Source organism: Neopsephotus bourkii, unplaced genomic scaffold (genome assembly GCF_033783945.1).
Source record: "Neopsephotus bourkii isolate Nb327-2 ecotype Australia unplaced genomic scaffold, CSIRO-AGI_Nbou_v1 NB_272, whole genome shotgun sequence".
NCBI classification, from domain to species: Eukaryota; Metazoa; Chordata; class Aves; order Psittaciformes; family Psittacidae; genus Neopsephotus; species Neopsephotus bourkii.
Genome location: NW_026900781.1, coordinates 12,050,395 through 12,062,853, shown reverse-complemented (window position 1 = coordinate 12,062,853; position 12,459 = coordinate 12,050,395). Strand labels below are relative to the sequence as shown.

General features: G+C 39.0%; 1 long non-coding RNA gene across 1 annotated transcript in view; it reads left to right on the top strand.

Moving 5' to 3' along the window:
- The first annotated feature begins 8,578 nt into the window (after positions 1 to 8,578).
- Positions 8,579 to 12,459, top strand: part of LOC133208402 (uncharacterized) — a 161,088-nt gene continuing 157,207 nt past the window's right edge. The window contains exon 1 of the long non-coding RNA XR_009724363.1: positions 8,579 to 8,919. This is a non-coding gene — a long non-coding RNA (uncharacterized LOC133208402). The remainder of the gene's footprint in view (positions 8,920 to 12,459) is intronic.

The window sequence follows — 12,459 nt, the reverse complement described above, 5'->3', positions numbered from 1 at the left end:
GACTAGAGATATGAAGGATATGTTTCCATTCAACTAAGTTAAAGTACTATTTATAGCACTGTGGATTAACAAGTGAATTACCTTGCCAATAATATTCCAGTTGAACTGCAGAAAGCATTCAATGTTCTTCTGGGCTATTTTTTTTTCTTTGTTGTTGCTTTGTTTTCAAAAAGCTATTTCTGATTGGAGTCCCATGATTTACATAAGCATTAGCCAAACCTATAAATAAATAATGGTGAAAAAAATTGGTTTCTGCTTTTTTTCCCAAAGACCAAGTCAACTGCATTATAATAGGTGCAGGCACCTGATGGCCAGGTCTTCCTGTGATTGGCAGGATTTAACAGTAACTTCCCCAGATTATGTCTCTTGTGTGTGTTTCTGTTTTCCCTTTTCCTTCCCTGCTTCAAGATCTAAATCATCAGCTGTTGAGTCATTTTGATATAATCCTCTACCCCCTGGACAGCTCCAGAACATCACTGGGATCTTTGAAGATCTGGTCTGTGCTGCTGCTGCTTGCTTACTTCTGGGACAGGTAGCATAGTTACACTGAGGGTCCATTTATTACAGTACTGCAGGGTAGCCTCCAAACTGTGTTCCAGAAATCAGCTGTATTTTCAACATTGTCAGACGGCAGAGAAATGCAGTAAAAGCTTGAGGAGCTGGTTCTTCAGCTGCTGCAGATCTGACAAAATCATTAGTTTTGTTGAGTTGCATGGGTTGAGTATCTCATCTCCTGTTCCTGGAGGAGTTCTTAAGGGATTAGCTGAGTTTCAGTCTCTTGAAGGTGTGTGCAAACATACTGTTGCCTCACAGACGTGAAGTTTCTTCCCTAAAGATGTCAAAGTGCTTTGTGCAGAGGGTGTTGCTATTTCTGTTCTGTAAGTAAAGGTTCGCAGGTTTTAAATGTCTTGGCCAAACTTGAATGATCTAAGCTGGGAACAGGACATGGGTTTCCCAATTCTTCCACTATTGCTCTGCCTACTAACTTAGTTGTTTCCCTGAACCTTTACATAGACTTGAGTAGATTAATAATTAACCTCCAAGTGGGGCACTTTGAAGCAAATGTAAAATGAAACCAAACACTTGTCTCGGTTTTTAGTCATACCAGATTTGCAAGTAGGGCGTGTTTAAATGATGCAGGTAGATAAAGTCTTGTTAATTTAGATTAGAGTAAAAGTCAGTGCCTTATCAAAGCAAGTGACTAATTAGGAAAACTATTACCTTTTGGAAAAGAAACAGTCAAACTATCACTCAAAATTATTTTAACTAATTGAACAGGACCAGTATTTATGCTGAATAAAGGCTCGTGCCACTGCTGGAGAAAGGAGCAAAACTGAGAGCTTTTCCCAGGAATTGCCAGTGTTCTCATTTTCTTTTTTTTTTTTTTTGATAATTTTGTTTTTAGAAACTCAGCAGTACTTTTCATCAGTGTGTAAATATGGGGAAGGGAGGGAAGTCCTGTGAGTCATCAGGGAGCCAAACTTACAGGATTTAAGTGAAGAGCTGCAGCATTTGTGTTAAATATACTGCCTTCAGTCTCTTTACCTTACCAAGCCAACAGGACAGCAAAGTGGTTGTGAATGGTTTGAAATGACCTCGTGAATCTCAGGTCTGTAATAACTGTGCATTTGAGAACCTGCAGGGATGGAAACACTAGGACAAATTCATGGTGTGAAAAGAAAGATTACGATCAGACTGTTTTTATGTTCAGACAGATACATGCAATTGTGAAGAATCATTAAATAACTGTTAACCACACCTGCATAGAGCCTCTGGCAATGCTGGCTTATACAGAATCTCAAGAACTGCCATGTGCCTGACATCATACCTTTGCAAGGAAAGAAGTCCTGGGTGTTAGCCCAAGACTGGTAAGTAAAACATAGTCCACAGACTTGAGCCAGTTTAATGTCTGTTAGTGATTTTCTGCTGGGTCACACCCAGTACCTTCTCCCCTGTAAATCTGTCAGTAGTTCTGATTTGTTTGATTAAGACCAGGTCTTACTAAACATCTCAGAATCAGCTTTCATGCAATGGCTACTTACCTATAAGTCAGTCAGAGCTGTGAGGAGGGAATAAGTATGCATGTGCCGGGAGAGCTTAGTACAAACAGTATCTTGACTTCTCTGGGCTTGTAATCACTGCTGTGACACAAAGCTGCTTGTTTGGGTTACTTTTTACATGGATCATTTTCTCTTGTAAAAACATTGGGGGTTTTTTGGACATTTTTTCATGATGGAAATGACTTTTCTGAACCTTTTTATTTTTCACTATAAAAACAAAAAAACAAAGGGAAGCCTATAGGGAAGGGGAGCAAGCAGGATAAACATAGCAGAGGAAAAGGAAAAGGGAACTGGAACAAAGCTGAGATGAAGAGATGGAGATGTGGAGAAAATTGGAGTAGATAGCTCTAACCGAGAGCACATTGCAGAGCAGTTCTACTAAGACTAAAAAATTTCCAGGATGCTCAAAGACCTCTCATTTGGCTGCTTCTGCTGGTGGAATTTTTTTGGCCTGCTCACTTCTACAGCTTTCCTGAGGCTAGGGAGTTCTCTGGGTTTTCATTTCCCATGGTCCTTTTGGAAGCAATCTTCTTTCATTTGCACTTTCTCTCTTGGAGTATGTCTCTTTCTGTACAAAATCTCCCCCCCCACTATCCCCGCACAATGAAAATCTCCAGCAACTGTGAAGAATAGGAGATTGTGAAGCAGAAACAGAGCATGAATGATGCACAGAGGGGTTTTCAAGAAGATAGAACAATATTTCAAAGGTATGCAGACTTCAGTATTCCTGTCAGAGAAGTGCCTGGCACTTGACATCGATAGATCAGACTATGGAGATATTTACTCATCACTTACAAGAGCCCTTCTTCATGACTTGATTTATTTAAGCCATGCAGGTTTGGAAAACAGTCCATTTTTACTTTCTTCAGTTGAGATAGAGTCAATGCCAAGAAACTTAGCAAAGTGCAACATATATTAGAACTTTTAGGAGATCAAAGTGTTGTGGGAAAAATGCCCTCCCATGCTACTTTAAATACCTATCAATTCTCTATTAGTAAATCTTGGTTACTTGGAAAGAATTTATTTTGAAGGTAGGATATGAAATAGTAGACCCTGTGCCCTCTTGCCCCCAATTTTGCCTTTAAATGCACTATCATTAAAAGTTGGCTTCTTGATGAAGCTGGGCGTAGTCAAGTGCAGAGGCAAACTGACTAGGTAGGGCTTTCACTCCAGTGGGCCTGAATTCAAGCCTTCAAAACTTTGGCTAGACTTATGACTATTCACAGTTGAGACTTTAATTAAATGGTGTTGGATATGAGAGTTAAGTGTGGAAACTCTGTATTTTATTATACTAGCTCATGTTGCCGAAAGAAATAGAGCTGTGCTTCTTGATTGAAGAGACAGAGCTAAGTGAATAATTTGCAACAAATAATGAATCTAAATGTTTCTAAATGTTTCTTACAGAACCTGATTATGGTTGAGAAAGATCCCTATTTATTATTGCTATGGGACTCCCTTTCACAAGGGGAAAGTTTATTTATATAAGATTAATGGGTTGAGGTATAGACTTGCAAGTTCTTCCTGAGTCATCAGACCCAGAAAACATGTATTTTATATTAAGGTTAATACAATCTTCCAAGCGAAAGCATGTATGAGTGTACTTTAACTGATGGGTATATGATGACTGACATTCCAAAACCTCTTCTGCAAACTCCTACGCTGACATACTTTTATACATAGGAGTAATCCTAATTAATTTGAGAAAATTACTCTTGTGCATTAATGTATTCATTAGTATCTGAAACATCACGGTCTTAGTATGGTGAGTCTTGCAGATACAATCTTAATCTTACACTTAAAGATGCCCACAATGTCCCATCCGGTCTTTATGGCTATCTTAGCACTAGTAAATAAAACAGGCCAGCACCCAGTCTTTGCCCCTGCGGGCATGTGTCCATATGGCTATATTCTCTTCCTTTCAAAGAAGTGGCCTTACCTGTACTGTTTAGAGGGAACTGTCCTTTGTCCATGTTATCTCCTGAACCATGCCTAAGTGTTGTGTGAGAAAGTACTAAGTTATAGGGGAAAGCCCATGTCAGGAAGCTTGTGGCTTAGTTAAAGTGTGGATAATAACATGCCATTTCTTGAGTCCAAGTCCTGGCTCCTTTTAGTTTGCAAATTCAAGATATAACATTTCACATTTCACATCTTGAAGCTTTGGTAAGGTGCTATTGCGCTCATCTGTTCTTTACAGGGAAGAGCAGCACTGTTGGTATGTTGGTATCTTCAGCAGTATACTTTTTTGGGATGTGTTGGCTGGGTTTCTGTTCCAGTGAGGCTGAATAATTTTGCCCAACAACACTACAGGGAAACTGTCTTTCTCAGTATGTTGCGAGTTTTCTCTTCCAAATGTAAGATCTGTTGACAGCCTAAGTATACGTACATCATATATATTAATAAACACCATTTCCGTCTGACAAAAGAAAACTGTTGGCTAAGGTATTTAAAAGTTATGTCACTAAGGAGGGTGGCTTTATTTTGAGAAGGTAGAGAAATTCATAGGCAAGAAGAAAAGAAAACCTATGAACTGAAGTCATAGTACTGACTGAGTTTGAACTGAAAATTTGTACCTTTAACAATTCCTAAATATGTAGATTCTGCTTTGCAGATAGTGAATTCTCAGGGTTGCTGCCTGAAATTGTAAATGCTTGCATATGGTGTCACACCAGGGAATTGTCATCACCTCATCCCAAAGCAGGTGCTTGTAGTATCTGAAGTGATTTGCATTTTGCAGTGCCTGTATCTGTTAGCAGAAAGGAAGCCTAAGGCTTACAGGTGATCACCTGGGATGTATTACAGAGCTCTAAAAATATTTAAGGTGAATTCCAGCATGCTTACCTTCTTTCAGGAAGCACCTAAAATGGAGGTATCCCAGTTTTTGGTGTTGAAGATACTCTGCTTAATGGAGATTGCTTACATAAGATAATTGTGTAAAAAGAAGCTACTTTTGTCATTAATCAAACTTCATCCCAAAGTAACACGAAATTTCATATAGTGGGCTGCAGCAAATCACTGTATAAGGTGAGAGGGGTTGACCCTCACTCTTTACTACTTAGAAGCTGCACACTAGTTTCCACCTCAAGCATTCAGTTATACTCTTCTTTTGCCTGGCTACCAATTGCTTATTGTTCTTTCTCATATGACTTGTGAAGGACATTTCACATTAGACTGTTTTGTAACATCTTTCCATGAAATGCTAGAATGTCAATGCTTGCTCCAGGAAAAGGTGAGTTAATATGTGTTTTTGCGTGCCCTGATGGTTGCCATGCATAGTCAATAGTATAAAGGATGTCTTTATTGACACAGAGAACTTTCCAAAAGTGTTCTTTCCACTGTTAGTGATATGTTGCTTAATAGAAGTGGCTTAATCTTGCCACACTGAGTTTTGCATTGTCTGCATTGCATTGGTTGGTTACCTCTTTCTGTTAATTTTCCGCATACAATTTAATTAGGTTAGCACATGTTATCAGATTGCATGGCATTATTAACTTCAGTGAAGTGTTGTGTGATGAGCTAGCTAAAGATCTGGACAATAATTTATACGTTCTTCATATTTAACTGTCTCTGTGCATTTTGGATGAAGATAACTGCCAGCATATATGATTGTAACTCTGTTGCTGAAAGAGGTGTGTCTGTTTATGACAGTGAGGTGCTTGACTGTTGGTATAAATATGATGGCATGGTAATTACTTAGTTACTGGCTGGGTTTAAACCATGACAAAATACAATAAAGATCAAACTTTTTTTTTCCATAGAGCATACTTTTATTATCTTTTTTATTATTTTTTTCCATACAGAATATTTTTATATCTTGTGTCTTTTCATGTGAAAATGCTAACCAAGATTATGGTACTTCAGAACCAGAAACACGAGTGAAAAAAAATCATAATGCTTTATTTCTGAAAATAATGTGTATGTATTTATTTCTCATGAGCTGTGAACGTTGTTCTCAGGTGAGCTGTTACACAAATGAATTATGATGTATTTTGGCAAAAAAAAAACCAGACAACAAAAACTCCTTTATAATGGCTATAATGCTTATGCTTGCTAGTTGTATAAGAAAAAAAGTAGGGGTGTCCTTTTCTGATTAGATATTGCATGGAATAAATTAATCTAACGCATGTGTGAATAATAAGGAAAATTGTAAATATGCCAACAGTATCTAGTTTTAAAGCTGGTTTTCCTATGTATCTGACAACTGAAGTATATCTAGTCTTATCTCTTAAAGCGAATAAATGTATCACAAATGTATTCAGATGGAAGTTGGCTTTTAATAGTGAACGGTAATCCGTCATTTTCATACTCAATTCTGTTCATGCTTCTCACTGAAAGGTGTATGCAGATGACACAACCTTTTGTGACTCCCCAGCAAAATGTTGCAATTCATATTGGTCAAAGTATGTAGGATTTCAGAGCTATGCATAATTTGTGATTGCAACAGTCCCAAATAGGATACAAGAAATGGGAGCACATAAAATGTGCTTAGTGTTTCCATCTCATTCATAATTTTGACTCAGCAGTTCCAGCTGATTATTAGTAGTTTCTCCAACAAGCCTGGATTGACTAAGTGAATTCACTTTAATGTATTCAAGTGGTTTCACTAACTGTGGCCTATGCAAAAGTGACTGTCTGAGTTGGATTCTCTGCACTAATCTTGGTGCCTGTGCTAGCGTTTATTGCATCAAACAACAAAATAAGCAAGAAACAAAGTGGTAAAAAATATTATTTAAACTGGAAGTGAGGCAGAATTCATTAAAAAGAGAATATGCACCATGCTCATTATGGGATTTGCTAATGCTCACAAGTTCTTCCAGCTAAATTTAAGGTATGCAAATGATTATTTACAAGCAGTTATTATTGACAATACTAGTAACTTCAATATTAGAAATAATAGCGATCTGGACTAATTAACTGTTTGGAATTGGATTTTGTAATATTTGCAAGTTTTCTCAGTTTTATGGGAACTAAACAAAACCATCCCCCCTGGCTGACACAAAACTCTGTTCTGAGTTGGGAGACAAGATTTGAACCAGAATAAAGAGGTGCCTGAGAAGGGTTCTGCTTGTGCCAACAAAATGAATGGAGGAATAAAGTCAACATAAATGTGTCCATTATGTTTCCTGTGTTCATAGGAAACCAGTATGTTCTGGTTGAGTGTAAAAGGCTATTTGAGAGTTTTGTACTGGAAATGTTGTATTTTGATGGTTCCAAATCGTTTGGGAGGTGATGTTCTTATGTTGATTATTTTCTGGTTTTCTGATTAGAAAGAAAAAACTTTTATTTACTGGCAAGATTTCTTCTTTATTCCTTCATGGCTGGGGCGGGGTAAGAATAAAAGAAGAGAAATCTTGACCTATCTATAAATAGAAAGTAGAAGGCACGTTCATGGGAGCACAGAAAAGGGGATCTTGTAACTTTTAACAAATCTGCTCAAAATGGTTTAAGGTTGGCAATTCTGTGCGTTAGTGTGCAGATTCACCTGGGACCTTGTTCTGTCTGTTTGGGCTGTAAGGTACCATGCACATGAGCCCTATATAAGACATAAAAATAAGTGTGAATGATAGCAATGCAGATAGTATTACTTCGTATAAATACTAATTAATGCTAATTAATGTTGTCTTTGTATGTTGTGGCTTGGATGAAACTCTGGCAGACATGCTGATATGAAATCTCCACCCACAAAGATCTGCTGAAGGAGCAGTATCTGGTGTAAGGGCATCTGCCCTTGTAAATGCAAAGAATAGGAAGTTTTTCTAATTGCATTTCTTTTTTTTTTTTTTCTTATTTTTTTTCCTTTGTAGTGTTCCCTCCCCCACAAGATATATCAGGCTTACAACTTTAGAGTCTGTCTGCTTGCAAGTGTCTCTGGGAGCTGCAGGCATGGAACAAATGTGAGATCAGATCATGTCCCTTATGTAAGCTTATACATAGTATTTCATGTTAACTGAAAATAGCACATGTAATATCATGTTCTCCTATAATACCCACATGAACATGTAGATGCTGACATACTTGTTCAGGGCAGGCAATTCCCTTTCCTGAATAGGGTGGGGGGCAGCTAAGCCCTGCTGCCATGGCTGTGCCACAAGATGCAGGAATGCATACCACACAAACTGGTGCCAACAGGGAGGCTGACGCCTCCTCAGCAGTCCTTTGTAAATCCGTATCTGTATGTGTGCCCGCACATATGCATACTATTTTTCCTCTGTTGCTTCCCTCCCACTCTGAGCTGCCTTCCTTTCCATGCTGCCCTCGAGCCAGGAGGTCAGAGCTACCACTTCTTTTTCACCAGTCATGCTTTTCTTTCTAAATATTTCCTCTGATTGTTACTTTCCATCTGTCCAGTGGAGGGGCAGCAAGAGCCATTTGGCTGATTTAATGTTTTTATGGGAAGGAAAGGATAAGACTTAGAAAAATTGGATGCTGATTTTTGCCTTAAGGCAAAATGTGTAGGGGGGGACATTCTTTTTCTTGAGGGAGGAGATTTCCACTAGCAGAGCAGTTTTATCTGTGTTCCTCCTGAGACAGGCTGTGTGCTGTTGATATTATGGAGGATCTCGGGCTGAATGACCAATTGCCATCACAAAATCATCCAGCTTCCTAGAGGAAGAGAAAGCAGTTATGTGTGGCCTTGCAAACAAGAAGAAAAAAAGAGAGGAGGAAGTGCCTGGTTGTTCCTGACTTGGCAGGAAGGGTTGAAGGGTCCCTGGTCACTGCATGACTACCAAACACCCTTGCTAAGAGCTGTAGACCAGGCCCTGTGCTAGAGTAGCTCTGTGACTCCCATCAGCTGCCTTGCAGGGGATATATGCTAGAGAAAAGCTGGGCCTATGGAACTGCACTAGCTGGCTTTTCAAAGGTAAGACATTCAGCCTTCTTGTTTGTTTGTTCAGTTCCCACTGGGTGATCAGTTTTATGTTGAGATGACTTGATTCGATACACACCTCCTTAGCAAACATGTTGATTCAACATTTAGAGGATCGTGTTTCTTTGTGGTGCAAAGTTATTTATTACAATATTTGTGGTGGGTTGATGACACTGTTGTGATGCTCAAAAAGAGTAAGTTGTGTATTTTTTTAAGAATGTGTTAAACCAGTTCTGTCAAAATAGAGCAGAAAAACACCAGTGATTGTTTAGACAGTTGAAAAGGAACAATTCCCCACAATTTCTGAAAAAACTGTAGGTAATGATTTGACTGAATGTGTATGGAGATCTATACCTACCTGTACATTCCTGAAGCTGAGCGTAGAGTACTGTACTTGTTTTGTGTAAGTCTGGAATCTGAGAAAACTAGAATTTTTCCCTGAACATGCAAAAAAAAAGTCTGCATAATGTAGGCTACCTTTAAATGTTCAGTTTTCATCTGCTGAACTGCTCTGGCAGGAGTGAAACATTAGGATAGCAAAAATGGACTACACCTTTCTCTTAAACTGATGAAGCTGGTAGAAGGTGGGCAGGGACCAGGGAGATGGCACAGGTTCTGCCAGTTCAGTGGAAGGTTATTAAGTGGAAATCCTCAGAGACCAACCTGGGACTGATCTTACTTAACATTTTCATTAGTGCCTTGGGTGTAGTAGGTTGGAAGCTGCTGATGAAATTCTCTGCTGACACAAGTCTAGGAGTCATTGTTAGTGTAGAGATAATGTCCAGTTCTTCCCATACTGGGAGTGTGAGGGCTAGAACAATGAAACAAACTGAAAGTTTAATAGCTGAGGGCTTTTGCCTTTAGTAGAAATTGTTGGTCCCTGCAAGCCCATGCAGCATGAGATGGGAAAGAATGTGGTAGAGAAAGATTTGGGTATGCTAATTTACTACAGAATAACTGTGAGCTGCTGGTGTAGTCTGGGAAAAGCCAAATAGAAATAGAGCGGTCACTAACGGATAAGGTTTGTAATTAGGAGGTTACTAAAAACGAGATTCTTAATAATCTCTCAGCCAGAGTAGGAAAGGCAGCAAACCTAACTGGAGCTTCATGAACTGATGAACAGGGAGTCCTTCTGACGCAGGAGCTAACAGTATCAGGAAAGAGTGTAGTGATAAAAGGCCAACCCAGACCTTATTTCCAGTGCAAGAGGTGTGTGTGGTTTATTTAGCTATACTGTGCCATACAGAGAAAGGGAAATTGTTGTAGGCATTGCTGATTAAAATTCTGAAATCCAATAAATAAATGTAATATTGAATGATGATGTGCCATCTTATTTCTCTTAATTTTCATTAATTTCTCCATGTATGACATATTCTAGACTTTATAGAACTCATTATTTGTAATTGGCCTTGTGTCAACAAGATCAGATTGTCTGCCATTAGTGACAGTTGGCTTAATTTAATAATAGTACTTAGCAGTTATGTAGTGCTTTTTCAAATCCCTATTCAACTATTAGTTAATTAGCCATCATGTCAATTACTTTAAATATTATCAGGCCTTTTAAAAAGATGGGTAAGTAGCTGTTCTTATCCATATTTCAGAGATGAGGAAATTGAGACACAGATGGGCACAGTTATATCTCTGTGTATCTTTATATACAGGTATTTCAAAGTTATCTATCGTTTCAAGGTCTAACAAGTCTTGTTAGTGCCCACTGAAGCCAATGAAAATCATTCTAGAGACTTCAGAAGTTCCCCTAGCTGCCAGATTGGATTATTCTGAAAAGGCCAGCTTCCTAATATTACCTGGTCAGTGTAGTGCACTTTGAGACCAGTCAGTGAAAACCACATCTGCCCTGGCAGTCAGCACCCTTAGTGTTGCTGTAGAGGATGAATGGAAGTGCTCAGAAATGATGAGGTTTGCTCAGTGAGTGAGGTCCTGAGGTGAGGCTCTGGGACTTTTGAGTGCTCTGTTTTCTAGAAAAGTTATTTAAGAGCTTTAGAATATTGCTAATCTGAGGATGAGATTTTCCGAAGTTCCTACTTAAGCATCACCTGTTGATTTTTGGAAGGAGTACCCAGCTATTTTGACAGTCCCAGCATATATTTTTCAGTCTATTTAGGCATCTGCATGACTTTCAAAACCTAGCCCTGCACTTCAGTGGTACGTGGGAGTTAAAACTCAGGAAAAGCTCAACAGAGACTTGCCTGAAAAATCCAAGACTCAGGAACATGGTTTTTTTTTTTTTAATGTTGCTTTTTAAAACCTGAAGCTGTGTGGGGAAGAAAAAAGGAGAAGACAGACAAGAAAGCTTAGCCTCAAGTGTAGTGCTAAAGGATCTTGGAAGTCCTTTACCTATGAAGTGGCAGACAGCTTTGTAGTGTCAACTAACTGTGACATACCTGGTCAAACTTTGACCATTTATGTGCAGTCTTATGGTTTAGCTGTGTTCACAGACTAAAGAATGTGCCTTCATGTATATTTATTCAGAGGTATCATTCCTTAAGCAGTTAACTACGCTTTGCATAAGAACTGTCTGTTTTTGCAAATATGCCCACCCTTCAACTGGTTAAGATTTGTGACAGATAGCATAAACCAAGTGAAAGATCATATGGAAATCAGGCTTTTATCAAAATATATGCATGAGTTTTTTTTCTTTTAATGTTAATGCTTGCTTTAATCCTATTAGTCAGTAATGCAGTATGCTCCAAGCTTTGAAAGGTAATCTTAAATGTGGGCAAGCAGAAGACAGCATTTTCCTCATTGTCCTGCCACATGCTTTCAAAAGCATGGAAATATTGCAGTAGCAAGAACATACAGAACAATCTTTTCTTTGGGTCAAAGCCCTGTGCTGTACTCACAACTAAAGCTTTTCATGTTTGTTACTTGTTACTCAACAGCAATCATGAAATGACAGACATTGTAAGGTGAACCCCTCCTTAGGCTTATGTCTGTAAAGAAAAAGTGATGAGAAAGAGACATATTCCTCTACGTGCTTCAAGATGTCAGATATTATTTGGGCATTGCAGTCAAACCAGTGTGTTTATGACAGATCAAAGAGGTGAAATGAACCAGAGAGATGAAGTCTGCTGAACCAAGCTCTTTCTATGCGCTGGCATGTTAGTGGCATATGTTGTTTAGACTCAGCAATGTGATCAATAGTAACGCAGTAACAAATGGCAGCTGCTGGACTCAGTCTCTGGTTTTGGCTCCCCTTCAGTATGTAAGGGGTTGCTTCTTTCTGACCTTGGGAATTGCGTTAAGAACCATAGCTCTGGTTAGCTGCATCTTCCAGAAAAATGAAATCTGAATTGGACCCACGATGCGTATGACCACTGGCACCAGCCTCCAGCATGTGAGCAGGGGGAAGCCTGGCTCTCCTCATCAGGATGCCTGCTTCCTCCCAAGGAAGCTGCTTTCCCTGTTTCCCTTTACTGCTAGCTACAGTGTTTGTGCATCTTGGTTGGTGTTCAGGAGGGTGTTGTGCTTGTGCAGTGGAAATCCAAGATGGCAGATGTGTTCCTTTGTGTCTGC